Here is a 17,290-nt window from a genome sequence, read left to right as displayed (position 1 = left end):
CCGCCATCCTGTGTGTGAGAGCTCGGCTATACTGCCTGACTATTCTGCCTAAACCCGCTGTACTGCACCGCCATCTTGTGTACCAGACCTCGGTTATACCACCTGACTATTCTTCTGCCTAAACCTGCTGTATTGCACCACCATCTTGTGTACCAGACCTCGGCTAATCCTGGACCACACTACCCTCCAGTAAGTGGCCACAACACGAGATTCCAGTCCTGCGCTAGACTCATGACAGAATAAACATGCCCACAATTAAGTCGATTGTAGCCACCTAAGGAAACAAGTCATGGAATGACAAGAGTTCTGTGGCATGTATCAGGCGAACGTTTCGGCATTAAAAAAAAGAGGTAGATGAGTTATACAATTTAGATGCTGATGTGCGCATACCATCCAGATTTGATGGGGACCGCTGCTGATACAGAGATTTCTCAACTAATGCCACATTTACTTCCACATGAGACCCGTGCAGTTTACCAATGGCCGAAAAAAGGTGATGTTTATTATTAACCCGCTGGAAGGTGAAGTATTTGCTTGGGCCTCTCCTTATGTGGAAAATGACAGCACCTTCCTTGATAACCTTCGCACCTTCATCTTGCCTATAGATCAAGTGTTCGATGCATCCAACCGCTGTGCAAAGAGAAAGAAAGGAGAAGTTACAGTTATTCGGATACCACCCATCCTATTTGTTCAGTCCACCCACCAAGGACGGATGCAGATTGACACTATCCATAAACTTCTCAATGGCAGAGAAAGAGAGGCACCACTCTGAGAATTTATGCCTGTATTGCAGAGGGTCTAGCCATTATACTATGAACTACCCTAATAAGTTTCAGAGGACCATAGCTTTAACGCATGATAAGACCATAATTCCCCCTGCAATCCCGAAAAGACCGGATACTGCTCTGCCAGCCATCCCATCCATTGGCCAAAAAGACAATCCATCCCCCCACTTCCTTATCCCTATCAAGATAACTATGGGGAGCCGCAACATCATAGGCACTGTCATGTTGCCATGTTAGATTAAGGAGCAAGAGGAAATTCATGGACTGCCAATATGCTTTTGACAACCATATTGCAACCAAAGATAAAACAGAACCCGTTCACATAGAAACGGTGGATGGATCCCCACTGGTTTTGGGCCCGTTACTCAGGAGACAAGTGAAGTGGATATTCACATAGAGCCAGATCATCATTAGATGATCCATTTTTCTCTTATCCCCTGTTCAAAATTTCCAGTCATCCTATGAATCTCTTGGTTCTCAACTCACAACCCGGCCATCAACTGAGAATCAAGAATTATCACTTCCCCTCAGAGCGTTGTAAGAAGAATTGTCAATCCAAACTGCCCACGCCCAGTCAGGGTCAAGACCCCAAGAGTGCTCCCCTAGAAAACAAGAATTTGCGACCACAATACTAGTCGTTCAACGATGTCTGCAGCAAATAGAACTCTGATCAGCTGCGCCCTCATTGGCCACATGATTGTCTATTGAGCTGCTCCCTGGATCTTCTATTCTGTTTTGGCATATCTACAATCTTTCTGAACCAGAATTAAAAGGCCTTCAGGAATATTTGGATGAAGGTCTTAAAAGGTGCTTCATGTGGCACTCTTCCTCCTTGGCGGAAGCATCTATTTTCTTCGTTAAAAAGAAAGATTCTACTCTTTGACCATGCATATCGTGATCTTAACAAGATGACTACTAAGAATCACTATCCTCTCCCGTTAATTCCAGAACTGCTAAAGAGGCTGCGGGCAGTAAAGATCTTTACTAAATTGGACCTCGGAGGTGCATATAATCAAGTGCGGATCCACCCCAGGGGTGAATGGAAAACGGCTTTCAGAACAAGATATGGACACTTTGAATATCTAGTCATGCTGTTCTGACTGTGTAATGCTCCTGCCACCTTCCAACATTTTATTAACAATGTATTTTGAGACCTATTGGATCAATTTGTGGTGGCCCACCTTGATGACATCCTTATTTTTTCGGACAATTTGAAAGAACATCGTAACCACGTCCGGTTGGCCTTGGAGGAACTCCGAAAAAAAAACTTCTATAGAAAACTAGCCGCAGCCGCATGGCTGCTAAATACAGTGGCCACATGTTGGCAAAAAACAGTGAACGCCCACACAAAGCACAAGCCGCATAGCGGTACAAAATTCCCAATACTGGACGCATTTCATGATTGTTTTCTCAAACCTAAATTTCAATGCGATCACCAAAGGAGATTACATCATTCTCCCAAAGATCTCCCCCAGCTAACGAAAAAGCCAAGCGAAATAAAACTACCTCAAACATAGTAACAAATACCCTCTAATGTAGCTCCCAGCCATTCCAACAACTGAAAAGAAACTCGCCTTGATTTACTATTTAACCTTACCCGATCTGAAGCCCTTCAGGACTTGGTCAACTGAAATGTTGTCATGTCCTTCAACACCATAATTTTAAAATCAAAAGCCAATGCCACTATTATTAAACTTATTTTTATTAGCATTTTCAATGGATACATACATGGCAGATGTTTTAAGAAAATCTATACAGAGTTTTGCATGATATACATTTCTTTTACAGTGATATTACATTGTTTAGGTACTGTCATATGCGTATTTCTCTCTGTAATCTTCCCAATTATTTTGCCTCCAACCCATGTATGGTCCTTTCTTATTTTGGTAAAACTCTTTCTCCCAAATATGGTAACAGTTATTAACGTATTGAAACACACATTGAAATTCAATGCTAATATTAACCATCAACTAATCTAATCCGCGAACTAAATCCCGGCGAGTATGTTCCTTTCAGATCAGTCACGATATTTCCAGTGATCCCAGACTGTTCAAATCTTTTTGACTGTAGTACCATGTTGTGTTAGCAAATTGCGTCATACATTCTTTGATTTCGCTGGGATAAGAAATTTTTCTATAAATTCCCTCCATTTTTTGAAGAATTTTGAGGTTTGGGATTCCAATCTCCGTTCTATCTCAATTTTTTCCATTTTTAAGAGATGTTTTAGCTGGTATATTACCTCTTCTATCCCTGGGGATTTGGCTTGTAGCCAGTTATTTAGAAGGCACCTTTTACTAATTAGAAGTATGGTATGGGTCATTGTGGTTTTCTTAGCCTGTTCTGGTAGTTGGTGGAGTACGAATGTCTGTGGTGATAGCTGCAGGAATTGGCCTCCAATGTCTTGTATTATTTTTTGGGTCTCCACCCAAAATGATTTGATTTTAGGGCAGTGCCAAATGCCGTGTAAAAAATCTGAGTTGGGTAAGGCACATTTTGGGCATACTTGTAGTCTTGCTGGACCATTTGGGTTCTGAGGTATGTTGAACTCATAAATCGCTCTGTGGATTATCTTAAAATATGTTTCCCGCCATCTTTCGTTTGATACCGCCCTTCTCACAGAGTTCCAGCTCTTGATTATACCCTCAAATATCTCTGGATCCTGTAGGTCACTTATCCATCTTTTAAACAAATTCGAGCCATTCTCTTTGACCCATGCTTTCCTGAACTTAGTATATAATACTGAAATTGATTGTTTATAGGTACAGTTTTGGATTAGGATATCTATAGAGTTGAGTATTGCCTCTTTTGAAATGTCAGTTAGCCTATTCCGTAGGAAGTTTTTCATTTGTGCATATGGGAGAAAATGGGTTGTAGGTAGGTTATATTTTTCACCCAATTCCTTGAAGCTCATATATCTAGGAGTTTCTGGGTGTATAAGATGTTGGACTTTTCAGGATGGTTCCATAGGTCGATATGTTTGGATATTTTGAATGGTAAGGCATACATCTTACGGGCTATCTTCCATGCTGCTATGGTATCTCTAGCCATGATCGAATGTTTACTCTCTTTAGGAAGGTTGGAGAAGCTTGTATGCAAGAGGGCATTTAGGCTCCATGGGCTGAGTAGTTCTGTCTCCAGATCGATATTGGAGAAATTATTAGATCCCCTTATCCAATCTATAGAGTTTCTCATGAGGCTGGCTACATTGTACATGCGGATATCTGGGAAATTTAAGCCACCTTCACCCTTAGGAAGCATCAGTTTTTTTAGGGTGATACGCGGTCGTTTCCTTGACCATATAAAGGATGTGAGTGCTGTGTATAGTTTTCCTAAATCCCGTCTTTGTAGTAGAAGGGGGATTGTCTGTAGTGGGGATAGAAGCCTTGGGAAACTAACCATTTTATTTAGATGGCATCTGCCCAAGAATGAAAGTGGCAGGTTACTTCATTTATTCAGTTCTTTAATTATCTTCTGTATTAGTGGGGGATAGTTTAGTGAGTAGAGGGATTCTGGTCTTTTACCTATGTGTATTCCCAAGTATTTAATGCTGTTTTTTGCTATATTTACTGGGTAATTTTTGAGGGCTGTGTCTGCCAGTCCACCTCTGGGAGAGATATCTAGCAGGTCACATTTAGTAGTATTAACTTTAAAACCCGATTTTTCCCCAAAGGCTCTTAATAAATCAAAAACTTGAGGTAAATCAGTGAGTGGTCAGCCCAGTGCTATCAGGATGTCATCGGCAAATAGCATATGCCCTGCCTGGTACCCTTTTGTAGAGGAAACCTAGGAGAGAGAAAACCTGGTGTGTAGATTTGTGCTTGTGGGGTGGAATACAAGTTCCACAAATAGGAGCAGAAGGGGCCTTTAAAGCCTATTTTGTCCATTACTGTTTTTAGCCATGGCCACAAGACATTAGCAAAGGTCTTCCTCCGCGTCTATTGTGAGAAGGGCCGGAGAAGGGTGGGATAAAGGATGTAATTTAATGTTATCTAATGTCAGAATTTTCCGTATGTTCATAATGGCCGATCGTCCTTTTGTAAAACCTGCTTGCAATGGGGAAATTAATTTGGGCATAATATTGGCTAGGCAGGTGGCCATAATTTTTGCCATCAGCTTTAGGTCTGTGTTGATTAAGGATATCGGTCATATTTGGCTGATCAGTGTTTGTCTATGGGTTGTCAACCTTCAGTTTGGTTTTGGAGTGGGTGGTGAGAGATGTGGCGGGCACTAGTTTGCTTATCTACTATTTGGACAATTTTCTATGTTTGCACCTGACAAGTTCGTAAGTACATTCTACTCTGTTACTGACTATACAATAGGTGGCATAACGTTTTAGAGTTTCATTAGCTATTAGTATAAACTCCAAGATACCAACCTCTGTTGGCTGTATGCAGTCCTCTGCAGTCCCTGAAATGGTTAGTCTGACATATGGACTGATGGTAATAGAGTTGGGACACTATTATATTGGCTGGGCGATGCATCCACTGCAGCCTGGTCGATAAAGAAAGTTAATCCCTTAATAGCGGCTTTGTTGCTGTGGGACGCTGCCAAAGCGGTAATACGTTTCTATGACACTGGAAAGTGAAAAAATTACATTCCGTACGTAAAATTTGGACGCTAATTCTTTTGCGCATAGAATTAAATAATGGAGTTGGGACCCATTAGCTTTTCCTGTTTATGACATAATCAATGCTCGTGCCAAATTTCCTGTTTCTATGACTCCGGAAAGTGAAAAAATTACATTCCGCATGTAAAATTTCGAAGCCAATTCTTTTGCACTAGAATTTAATAATCGAGTTGGGACCCATTAGCTTTTCCTATGTATGACATAATCAATGCTTGTGCCAAATTTCCCGTTTCTATGAGACCATAAAGTGAAAAAATTACATTCCGTACGTAAAATTTCGACGCCAATTCTTTTGCGCATAAAATTGAATAATGGAGTTGGGACCCATTAGCTTTTCTTATCTATGACATAATCAATGCTCGTGCCAAGTTTCCTGTTTCTATGATACTGGAAAGTGAAAAAATTACCTTCCGCACGTAAAATTTCGGCGCCAATTCTTTTGCGCTAGAATTGAATAATCGAGTTGGGACCCATTAGCTTTTCCTATTTATGACATAATCAATGCTCGTGCCAAATTCCTCGTTTCTATGACACCGTAAAGTGAAAAAATTACATTCCGTACGTAAAATTTCGACGCCAATTCTTTTGCGCATAAAATTGAATAATGGAGTTGGGACCCATTAGCTTTTCCTATCTATGACATAATCAATGCTCGTGCCAAGTTTCCTGTTTCTATGATACTGGAAAGTGAAAAAATTACCGTCCGCACGTAAAATTTCGTCGCCAATTCTTTTGCGCTAGAATTGAATAATCTAGTTGGGACCCATTAGCTTTTCCTATGTATGACATAATCAATGCTCGTGCCAAATTTCACGTTTCTAGGACACCGAAAAGTGAAAAAATTACATTCCGCACGTAAAATTTGGACGCTAATTCTTTTGCGCATAAAATTGAATAATGGAGTTGGGACCCATTAGCTTTTCTTATTTATGACATAATCAATGCTTGTGCCAAATTTCCTGTTTCTATGACACCGGAAAGTGCACAAATTACCTTCCGCACGTAAAATTTTGACGCCAATTCTTTTGCGCATAGAATTGAATAATCGAGTTGGGACCTATGAACTTTTCCTATTTATGACATAATCAATGCTTGTGCCAAATTTCCTGTTTCTATGACACCGGAAAGTGAGAAAATTAGATTCTGTACGTAAAATTTGGACGCTAATTCTTTTGTGCATAGAATTGAATAATCGAGTTGGGACCCATTAGCTTTTCCTATTTATGTCATAATCAATGCCCGTGCCAAATTTTAAGTTTCTAAGGCATTGGGAAGTGACAGATTTAGATTATGTACGTAAAATTTCGACGCCAATTCTTTTGCGCTAGAATTGAATAATCGAGTTGGGACCCAATTACTTTTCCTATTTTGGAGATAATCTATGCTTGTGCCAAATTTCATGTTTCTACGACATCGGGAAGTTGGAGAACTTTTGGCGAGTCAGTCAGTCAGTCAGTGAGTCAGTGAGTCAGTGAGTCAGTGAGTGAGTCAGTGAGGGCTTTCAGCTTTATATATATAGATAATATATGTGTGTAATGTATTTTTTAGGTGCAAAAATGCACTGCATATTTGCGCATGCAAAATATACCGTAGACTGTAGACCGGCTCACTGAAATGATGTACAGATAAGCAGGTTTCCTGCATACTCCTGACGTATTTGTGCCCACCATTCACTGCAGTGGCGTATTGCAGTGTGTAATACCCTCACAATGTTTTATTGATTACTTTCCCAATCTACTATAGAACCCAACAAGCAGGAAACAATAAACTGTCAGCACCCTGTGTACCTCTCCTGTATATATATATATATATATATATATATATATAGAATGACTGACGCATACAGTACATCACCGCAGAGCCGAAACTACTGGAGTCAGAAACATGTAATTTGGCACGCAGCTTCTCTGTATAACGTAGAGATCCACTAAGAAAGGAGTTTTTAAAATTCATTCCCCAAGGCCTAATGCCCACGGCCGTGCAGAATACCGCAGCAGAGTCTGTCACGGCGCCCCCCCAAAGACCCCATACTCACCTCCCAGATCTGCTTTGCAAGTCTCGCATGAAACGCCGGCAGTGTCATGTGATGCGGCCGGTGAAGTGTATTCACACTATACTTCCACTGTGCTACAATGGAAGTCGGCCACTCGTGTTCCCGCGGCAAATAGGACATGCCACAGCGTGAAATAACCCCAGTCCTATTTGGAACATTGAGCTATTGGGTTCAATACAACCTAATAGCTGCGGTGTAACACTGCCATGTTTCATGTGCCACAAATCCAGTCGTGGGCATTAGCCCTAAGGGGGATCAAAGTTTGTATGTATTGTGAAACCTACCCAGGGCGCTCATGAAATAGAAACTTGGCAAAAATAATCTATTGAACAGATAATTAAACACGTATTTTACCAGTTGTCAGAAACACGGACCTTAATATTGACCATCTGCTACTAAATCGCACAAACTACCATAAATGATATTGGAGTGCGAGGGGAATCACTGGGAGGATTTTGCCATTTTATTTCATGATGGTGATGGGAATAGTTATATCAGTTCTGCTGACTATTCTGCTGATGTGTTGGACCGCACACTTAGGCCTTGTTCACACGAGCGCTGTTTTAGTGCAGTATAGGTGTGCAAAAAATTGTGCCTATACTGTGCTAAAACTCATGTAAACAGGCAATTTTTCATGTGCAGAAGACCCGAAATTTGCCCATTCACTAGATCAGCTGCTCCAGGAGGAAAGAAGAAGCCCCGCAGGGCTTCAGGATTTCCCCATAGCAGGGAGAGAGCAGAGCTGATGAAACAAATATTTCCCCTGCAGCTAAAGATATATTTATCCAAATATACATTGTGCATCGATGCTGCCTCAAACCCCAAATATTACTGGGGCGCTCAATTATCTGTATTATAAGATCTCTCTACAGCTGGGCTCTGCAGTTCCATCACCAACAGGAAACACGATGACCAGGATCCTGCACTGAAGAGGAAGCCAGCAGGGTCAGACCCAGGATCAGGCAGTAGACCGATGTCCTACATGGTTGTTATTCTGATGAGCTTCATGTTTTCTCCGTGTAGTATAATTACCCTCTCTTCCCCCGATACCTGGCACATGGCTCCTGTGTGTTCTACACATCTTCAGGGTAGGTGATCCGCACAGGAGACCTCAATGTGTTTCCTTTTGATGGTGGAACTACAGAGCCCAGCTGACTCTTTTATAGGTTCACACCAGGTGCTGCATCTGCTGACTATCTCATGGTGTAATGAGCGAGGAGAATCTTCCAGAGAGATTAGTTTTGTATTACGGCCTTTGCAGCAGTAAAGTGACTCTGAATTGGATGCACCTGGAACTCAATCAGTTTCTTCACACTTTTAGGCCTTTTTAGCCTCGGTAGAGTTCCTACATCACAATGTCATTGATAACAGAAGACGGCGCTGAACTCATGCTGCTAAAATGGTCCAGTTCCAGAATTTGTACCTTCTGGACTGAGTTAATCTTCTTTGTAAGGTGGCCACCTCCAGCATCATCTGCCCCTGGGGTATTACTGATGGCTGTTCCTGATGAGGAGCAGTGGAAACATCATGCCTGTATATTGTGATACACATAATTACAGTGATGAGATGGATGGAGGGGAGACTCTGTAGTCTATAGTAATATATTTGTACCAACTAGTCCCACAAAGTCCTGGATCCTTACATTTCTCTGCTCACTATTTCTACACATAACACCTCCCTGCCCCCTCTCATCTCCAGAGGTCTGAGGTGATAGCTTACCATTTATAGAACACAAGTGTGAGGGTTATGAACATGAAAACTTATATATGTATACATTTCATCCATCTGTAATATACGTTTCCGGAGGCTGTAGGCCTAAATTGTACACTCTATTCTGTGTCCTATGAAAAGGTCTGCTAAATGCTCGTACATTTAGCTTAGTACTTAATTACATTAAGTACAGGTGTAATCTTAAGCGTCCATCATGTCTCCAAGAGCTTGTTTATCTCGTTACACTGATCAAAAGGTTGTATGGAATGCTTTGTTAATGTAGAGTGTGATGATAATCAGGATACCAGACACGATGTCTACATACAAACAAATAAAGCATTGTTTATAGAGAAGACAAAATTATGTACCAGTAAAACAGGTCGACCTCTGTAAAGCAGTTCAACCTCTGATACGCCTACTATTTTTTGTATAAGAAAGACAAAGTACACAATAAACTCAGATTGCTCTAAGACACGACCGTGATGCCTGTGTCTATTGCTTTCTCATGGTGGCTGCCATAACCACCTCTGATTTGGAGCCCCACAGCATATTAACGTAACATGGATTTATCCCTATCAGTAATTGGCGCCCGAACGCGGGGCTTGATGGAACAAGAGGACCACCTACACCTCGAACCCCCCCCCCCCCCGGACCCAGATGGGATAAGGAGCCACTCGGAACCACGGATTGACAAAAACTGCGCAGTAAGGTAAGGTTTTATCTTGCCACAATCTATCCGTGCTTCCTGGCTGCTCCTTTCCTGTCCGAGGGGTAAGAAGTGCATGCCTCTTATAAATCTTCAAGCTTTTTAAGAATTCATATGGTGGGCTGAATATGCTGTGCGGGTGTTTAACTGTTATTGTCTTTATTTGTTACTTTGCATGGTCAGTGTACAGAATATGCAGGGTGAGGAAGTACAGAATATGAAACCCTCTTGCCGATCTCTGGAAGGCATGGTATAAATTGTACCAGGGAAGCCTAAAATTTTCAGGGGATAAAATCCCTGATGGGAGCCTCTTATAGGTATAAGAGAAGTAGTTGAGACGGGGGGAAATAAGCAGGGTTGGGAAGTACCGACACTTTTAGACAAGTGAGGAAGTACTGACACTTAAAAAAGTAGTAACTGACATGCGAATGTTTTTGTCTTTATGTGTGTGTATAAATGGAAGGACCTGTATGAGAGTTAGACTGTGTTATATGGTGTATACTGTCCGGTAACCAGAAACGAAATGAAGCAAAAATGACCAAATGCTGAGCCAGACCACAGGGGGTGGAGCTAGGTGATGTAAGGAGATGGGAGGGAAGAACAATAGGAACAGGTCTTGCTCCACCCTACACACAGTCCAGCCTAGGTGAAAAGTGTGTCTCCATTTTAAGTGGATGTTGGTGTATATATATGTATATTGTGGTAATGTATAGAGTGAAGGTCACTCTTAGACTCCATGTTAAGTCTCTCACTTGAACAAATGGAGTGACCAAAGGAGGGGCATCTAATTTTATTCCTGAGACTAGTTGTGTGAGATAATAGCCCAGGATTACCACAGTGTATATATGTATATACAGATTCGTGGAATATGTGGAATTCAAAAATATTGAGTTGTGTTAATTTGAATATTATTGAATTAAGATATTAATATGAGATAATTGTGTACTTGAAACACCTGATAAGTACTTTAGTCAAATTAATAGCAAAAGTTCTATTTAAAGTGTATCTCATTTCCAATTAACAACAGTATTTTATTTGAAGAGTGTATAAAGAAAATAAAAAAAAATAATAAGCCTCTTGGTGTATATAAACCGCCAGCCATTGTCCATACTGCTGGTAAAGAGGATAAGGTGCGGAAGACTGCACAGAAAAATTGTGAAACAAACAATTGTTTTATGTGTGTGAAAGAATAAAAATTATAAGCCTCTTGGTGTACATAAACCGCCAGCCATTGTCCATACTGCTGGTAAAGAGGATAAGGTGTGAAGGATGGCTGGGGAAATTGGCAAGATGAGTGTTGGTCCCCATCCCACTTGTTGGGGTCCCAATCAACTACAGTATGAACCTTTTATAGTGTCTAACTCTCTTTAAAGCGTAATTTGAACTAAGTCTTGCTCCTTGCAGCAATATATATTAATGGCGCTGTGAACAGGATTACGCAGAGAGTAATACACTAGTTTGTTTTAAAGGAAAATTTTGATAAACTGATAGTTGAAGAATTTCTTGTGATAATCTGGCATAGTGTGAAAATGTCGCCGTTTAAGAAAATCCGAAATAGTACGAAAATGTCGGTAGCTAAGAACAAAGACGTGTCCGATGAATTGTTAATTATGCCAGGGTGGAATAAAGCCCCCTATAATATATTGGCCGCTGAGTGGTCGCAGTGTGGTGAATATCAGTATGTGGGTAGAAATGGGCATAAGTTGTATTGTGTTTGTCATTGGGTAGCCTATTCTGAGCAAATTGTGTAAAAACCGCGGTACTAAGAGTTTTTCTTATCTATACATAATTCGCTCATTATTGGAAGTCTGGTGTACAGTAAATGCAATCCCAATTTCTACTTCACATATTATCAGTCCGTATAGGAATGAATAAAACCCCTTTTAGTGAGTGTGAATTTGCAGTTTTTGTAAGGTGGGGGCAAGTGTATTACACTCTAAGTTCATTTTGAATAGCCAGCCCAGGTTATTTGCACAATAGAAGATGGTCACAGGCAGTGGAACCAGTTATACAGCTATTTGTCTGGAGAAGTTTCTGTGTTCTACAGAAGATAAGATACATTTCAAAGGGTGGAGTACTGGGCTTTAGAAGACCTACTTGTCTTTGCAAAGAAATCTGAATTAAGAATTGGTTATATTTGGCTACACAGGAAGTATGTTGTAATATATATATACTGTTCAATAGCTAAAAATGAAATGAGAAAAGAATTCAAAGCACAGGTATATAATGTTCTCTCATTGTGGGGTCAGTTCCCTCTTTCACCTCCACCCCCTCCTTCATCTCAATTCCAACCGTCTCCTCCTCACCCTATGCCAAGTCATCCACTCCAAGGTCAAACATTGGACTGGAGGGATGGACCTGCTGGCATTGTGGACAACAGAACCCGGATTGGAGAGAGAGCTGCCCTGCTTGCGGTGCTCCTCGGTGCAAACCGGTTATGCCTATGCTCACTAGATCCTAGGCTAGTGAGTGAAAGCATGAGAAGGAGGACAAGGAGGAGATGCAGGAGTATATGTAAAACAGGGAAGGCAGCGGGAACTATAATCTAAAATTATGTGAAAAACTATTGTGGCACAGATTGGGATAAAATTAAACATAGAGAATTGAGAAGTGGTAAAATATTTTTAATTTGTCTGAAACATTGGGGAAAAAGAAAAAAAAATTGAGAGAATCCTCCTTGTCTCTTTCTAATATCACAAAAAGAGAAGGAAGAAAGTGTAAAACAATTCTATGCCCGCCTTCAACAACATTAGTCAGATCTGGGGTATAGGGGCATAGAAAAGATGGGCAAACATGTACTTAGTATGGCCTTTGTAGAAGGTCTATTGGAATCCCTAAGGTCATAGATAATAAGCCAGAGTGGAGACAGTCTGAATCTCCGGCCCTTTTTCAGACAAAAGGGCATTTATGTAACTGTCCTGCAGGCTTGGACTCCGCCTGAGGGGACTGTGCTGTTGCAATATGTTAATGACTTTCCAGCTTTGTGCTGAGGATATGAAAACATGTCAATCTGCACCCATTTCTCTTCTAAAATTTTTTTAGCAGAAAATGGCTGCAAGGCTTAAAAAGGAAAAATTACAGCTTTGTAAACAAAAGGTTGTTGTCTAGCTCAAGAAGGCAGACATCTCACAGAACGACGCAGGGCTGCAGTTCAAGCCATTTCTGTATCTTCTTCTGCTGCCAAAGCTTCGCACCTTTTTGGGACTTGTCTCATACTGCCGTCCCTGGCCTTTCATGCGACAGCAGTATTGACGCAAAAACATGGAGGACGTCCACGGCCACTTGGGTATTACTCCATGAGATTGGATCCGATAGCCTGAGGAGCCCCCTCCTGTGTCCGTGCGGTAGCAGCAGTACAAGCAATGGTTGACAAGTCTTCTGAGTTGGTCCTGAACTACCCCCCCTAGTGGTTCTCACCCCTCATGACATCCAGAGTATACTCACTCAAGTACAACCTAAACATCTGTCTCTAGCTCGTCAAATAAGGTTGCAATGTGCTTTGCTCATGCCCCCCCTTTAATATTTCTTTTCAATGGTGAACCCGGCTACTCTTCTTCCAATCGAGTATCCTGTTTCAAATGGGGGAGGGGGAGGCATAGGTGATCAAATGGGGGAGGGGGATGCATAGGTGATCTATGTACTACAGATCAGCTATTTTTAAAAATTTTTTTGCAAATAAGAACGTGATCTATTTGGAATAGAATATCAGCATGATTGTCTAGCATTGATGCAACAAGAAAGTTTAAGTTTTAAAGAGTTATTGAAACCCCTTGTTAATACATATTTTGAGTTGTATTTTATAGATGGTACCAGGGTGATTGACGACTCCACACCAGATGTTCACACAACAAGATCTCTAAAAGCAGAATGCCTCCGCATGTCTCGGTACAAGAAGCGGAACTGAAGGCCCTCACTGAGGCGTGTAGAGTGACAGAAGGTAACCATTTACACTGACTCCTGGTATGTATTCGGCATAGATCATGGTTACGGCCCAATATGGAAGGCCAGACATTTTTAAACTTCTGTAGGACAACCCATTGAGAATGGTGTAGCAGTACAGAACCTTATGAAAGCCCTACTCCTACCAGACAAAGTAGCAATCCTGAAGGTGAAAGCTCATACTAAAGCCAACAGTGCAGAAGCAAAAGGCAACGCCCTAGCAGACTTCAGCGCAGACAGCGGCCCTCAAGCCGTGGAAGAAAGAAGAAAAGAAGATACTGACCGCACAAGTCAGAGACTATGATTTGGACTTTGATAAAAATTTGAACATTGATGTACTAAAGACATTACAGTCACAAGCCAGCAAAGAAGAAAAAGATAAATGGACTAATATGAGAGCAGTAGAACAGGGTAGCGTATGGCAAACAGTCAGTAACTTGCCTACCACGATCCCTGTACCCCATGATGGCCCAGCTGATCCATGGAAAGACTCACCTATCGAAGGCAGCTATGTTACCTACGCTTGAGAGAGAAAGGGTTGCCCCCTGGGTTCTTTGTAGCTGCTACATCATTTGTCCAGTTTTGCATGAGCTATGCCGTAAGCAACAGGGTAGAAGTAAATTGACCACAAAGGCACTTGCCAGGACCACTCTACCCATTTCAGGGATTGCAAATTGACAACATTCAGCTCCCACGTGTTGGGAAGTATGAATATGTGCTTGTTGTTGATGTTTTTCAGGTTGGAGGCGTACCCTGTTACAAAAGTAAATGAGCAGGTAACCGAAAAGAAGCTCATGAATAAGGTAATCTGCAGATACGGGGTACCAGAGGTAATCGAGTCAGATAGAGGTACACATTTCACAGGTGAAATAATGCAACACTTCATGTCTGCCCTGGGTAACTCCCAGGCATTTGACACCCCCTTATCATCCACAAAGAGCCAGAAAACAATTGTGCATTATAATATTTCTCTTCAGGCAATGAAACCCTGCACCAGAGGAAAACGAAAATGGTATGATACCCTATTAGGGGGAATTGGTACAGGTGTAGGGGTTCTGAACCCTATAGATTTAGAGGTGATGAAGAATAAAATGGCTGGGGTAGGACAGGATGTTTCTAGATTGATAAATGTTCAGGCACAATGCATGCCTTCCTTGTTCCTCCCCCGATGTCTTGCATTAGGATATGATAAGGATGTATTAACGCTTTTTAATCTGGTTTTGCGGTTTAAAAGGATTTGTTTGTAAATATGAGTAAATTCATGAACTATACACAATGTAGCCTGCAATATGTATATATGATTCACGAGAAGGATAAAGCGGTCAGATGTGATGACAAATAATGAAAAATTGTGGAGAAATATTCTCAATAATGTAATTCCAGTAGCATCCTGGATACGGCCTGGGGCTGATGGTGTAGAATGCTCTGATGAGTATAGCACTGGGGAAATGACTTTATGATGTAAAGGACACAAGCCTGATGTGTAAGTCTCTAGTACTACCTGTGGTGTTCGGACCGCCTCTATATGCTTTACAATATTGGTTGCCCAAGTTCACAGGTATGATGATTTATAGTGAAAATAAAACCCATGGTATAGAGAACTGTGAAAAAAAAAACACTGGATGGCCTAGCATGCGGACGGAGTACAGCCGCATATGAGCCATGTTTCCAGCAGCCTTCAATCAGCATATGTGATTGGACGGTGTTACCTGCTTCTTCTATATGCTGATAGAAGTTGGCCCCCAATATGTATATATTCTTTGTTGCCAACCGAACTGGAACCACCAGTATGTATAATCTCACCACTCCATTGTCTGGATGTATACAGAACATATCGGTGATACATAGATTTACAGAAACTTACACATTTTTGTCAGATGCTGAAGCAACATTAAGGTACTACTGGTACCCAGATACTATCCCTATGTCAACTCTGACAGTATCCTTGGGTAGAATTGTAAGACTAATGATAGATACTGAACACCTTTAAATGCATTTGGATGTTACTAACCTCTCCCTTATGGAATTAGAAAAATGTATGGGTAGGAGATAAGCTAGTCAGCCTAGGTATTGAGATCCAGGTAGACACAGAGTATAACTGGTATGATATTTTTACTGAATGGTCACCTATTGCAGGAAAGATGATGGATTTTATGTTTCACCCTTTACTAATACTGTTTCTTTTGTTCATTCTTTTGAGTGTTTGCAATTTATGGACATTCTGTGGGATACGGAGACAAGCAAATTATCTGGAATCGCCCCCTCTACGATATCGTTAAAACAGTCATACGTAAAAGAGCAACAACAGTGGGGATCTGGCGAAGAGGATAGAAAGACCGGCAGGGGTGGCTTAGCACCCTTGATAGTACCACTACAAAGGCTCTTTTCAAGATGGACTGTTTCAAAATGGGGGACTGTGAGGGTTATGAACATGAAAACTTATATATGTATACATTTCATCCATCTGTAATATACGTTTCCGGAGGCTGTAGGCCTAAATTGTACACTCTATTCTGTGTCCTATGAAAAGGTCTGCTAAATGCTCGTACATTTAGCTTAGTACTTAATTACATTAAGTACAGGTGTAATCTTAAGCGTCCATCATGTCTCCAAGAGCTTGTTTATCTCGTTACACTGATCAAAAGGTTGTATGGAATGCTTTGTTAATGTAGAGTGTGATGATAATCAGGATACCAGACACGATGTCTACATACAAACAAATAAAGCATTGTTTATAGAGAAGACAAAATTATGTACCAGTAAAACAGGTCGACCTCTGTAAAGCAGTTCAACCTCTGATACGCCTACTATTTTTTGTATAAGAAAGACAAAGTACACAATAAACTCAGATTGCTCTAAGACACGACCGTGATGCCTGTGTCTATTGCTTTCTCATGGTGGCTGCCATAACCACCTCTGATTTGGAGCCCCACAGCATATTAACGTAACATGGATTTATCCCTATCACAAGCATGTAAGGTTTTACACATTTATTAGTGATTGGTAACAAGTTTATATATTAATGTGAAATAGTCTATATTATTCTTATTGTACAGTATAGATGTGCCATCTGAGTTCTAGTTGACTTAATCATCTTAATCATCTTGTATTACATGTAATTTTGCTTTGACTTAATGTTGGATTTCTTAGTAGTATTTATTAATAAAAGTATCACTGAAAGGGAAATCTAAAAGCAGACAAACAACCTTTGAGAACGGCCATATACTTACTGATACGGGAGGGCTGGCATGTACACCACCTATCCCTCAGCATGCAGACAGCCAAACTACCAAATGAGGGGGACTACCCACTAGCGTTTGCAAATTTGCTGCGTTTTTTCTTTCCAGGTGTCGATGGGGCTTTCTAATGTTAAAAATGCATGGCGGCAAAATCGCAATTTACCAAGAAAACACGATTTTGCGTGATGCAATTTTAACATTACAAGTCCCATAGACCCCTGGAGAAAAGAA

At 41.0% G+C, this 17,290-nt stretch overlaps 1 protein-coding gene across 1 annotated transcript in view; it reads right to left on the bottom strand.

Annotated features, from left to right (window-relative positions):
* The window catches only part of LOC136624333 (zinc finger protein 585A-like), a 37,521-nt gene that overhangs the window by 14,188 nt on the left and 6,043 nt on the right, over positions 1–17,290 (bottom strand). The gene's annotated exons all lie outside the window — the stretch shown is intronic.

This window comes from Eleutherodactylus coqui, chromosome 4 (assembly GCF_035609145.1).
Source record: "Eleutherodactylus coqui strain aEleCoq1 chromosome 4, aEleCoq1.hap1, whole genome shotgun sequence".
NCBI lineage: Eukaryota > Metazoa > Chordata > Amphibia > Anura > Eleutherodactylidae > Eleutherodactylus > Eleutherodactylus coqui.
Note: the sequence above shows the minus strand (reverse complement) of the source record. Positions and strands in the feature narration are given on the sequence as shown.